General features: G+C 39.7%; 1 non-coding gene across 1 annotated transcript; it reads left to right on the top strand.

Moving 5' to 3' along the window:
• The first annotated feature begins 403 nt into the window (after window positions 1-403).
• LOC132521415 (small nucleolar RNA SNORA43) lies at window positions 404-537 on the top strand. The gene has a single exon (XR_009540865.1). It is a non-coding gene; the product is annotated as a small nucleolar RNA SNORA43 (small nucleolar RNA).
• The last annotated feature ends 900 nt before the right edge of the window (window positions 538-1,437 follow it).

A 1,437-nucleotide genomic window follows, 5' to 3' on the forward strand; every position in this document is an offset into this window, starting at 1 on the left:
TTTTTGATGGAATGTCCTATAAATATCAATTAAGTCTATCTGGTCTAATGTGTCATATAAGGCTTGTGTTCTCTTATTAATTTTCTGTCTGGATGATCTATCCACTAGTGTAAATGGGGTGTTAAAAATCCTCTACTATTGTTGTAAAGCAATATGGAATTTTAAAATATTTCATTCAATATCAATAATAAATATATTCCATATATCTGCAAAGAAATCATTGTAAGACTAAATAGATACACATTATTTTAGCAGTGTGAATTTGGAACAAATACACTTTATCCATTCACACATACCTGGGTATATAGCTATTGTCTTATTTCCCTTCAAATCTAAGGATCCTTCTTTTGCTCCATGAAGGTGATCAGTTCCAGTGGGTGAAATGAGGGGATAGTACCCTGCAGATGCCAGACCTTCTGGCCCTAGCAGTGCAGCTGCTCTGCTGCACCTGTGACATTGGGTCAGAGAGGAAGTGGCTATTTCTATGCTCAGTGCTCAGAACAGTGGGTACTAAGAATGGTTTGTAGCTGGACACAGCAAAAAAAGAAAAAAAGTGACCAGTTGTGACTTAGTAACAACAAGACTTCTTCAACAGAAAAAGCAACATACGTTTTGGTGGAGGTTTTTCTATTTCCAGTCTAGTATTATGATCAGGTGATAAGAGAAGGAAGAGTAAAATAGTCTAGAATATGATTTCCCAAAATACTTTTCTTTGTTTTTTTGTCGTACACAGGTCTCTCACTGTTGTGGCCTCTCCCATTGTGGAGCACAGGCTCCGGATGCGCAGGCTCCATGGCCATGGCTCATGGGCCCAGCTGCTCTGCGGCATGTGGGATCTTCCCGGACTGGGGCACGAACCCGTGTCCCCTGCATCGGCAGGCAGACTCTCAACCACTGCACCACCAGGGAATCCCAAATACTGATTTTTAAAAGAACCTTTATTATAGTAGGCAACAGCAAAAAATCAGATCCTGGGATCTATATTCAAGTAATGCTGAGTCAAAATTATGGGTGGAAACATGATTTTAAAATGGAGGCAACACTATTTTATACAAATGATCCTATAGAATTGACACTAATCTAAAGTGAAGGCTGCAGATTACCTCAAGTAAGAGGAACATTAGAATTATGATGAATTATCACCAAGCCCTTCTATCTATACCCACAGACTCCCAAATTTTCCCAAAAAGTTTGGATCTGAAACTCTATTGTAGGAAGCAGAAGATTCCAAGAGACATTCTACAAATGAAGGAACCTTGACTCTGTGGGTGGATAATGAATTCCGAAAGGAAGGTATCCTCACCCAAGGAGACTAGGTTCCTATAAATATCAAACATCACATCCCTGTGCAATTCCCATTCATCAATGCCCAGTCATTCCTACTCCTCTTTAGAGAAATCTATAGCCACATCCTGGATGTCAGTAGTCCCTGAAATA

Source organism: Lagenorhynchus albirostris, chromosome 5 (genome assembly GCF_949774975.1).
Source record: "Lagenorhynchus albirostris chromosome 5, mLagAlb1.1, whole genome shotgun sequence".
In the NCBI taxonomy this organism is placed as follows: domain Eukaryota; kingdom Metazoa; phylum Chordata; class Mammalia; order Artiodactyla; family Delphinidae; genus Lagenorhynchus; species Lagenorhynchus albirostris.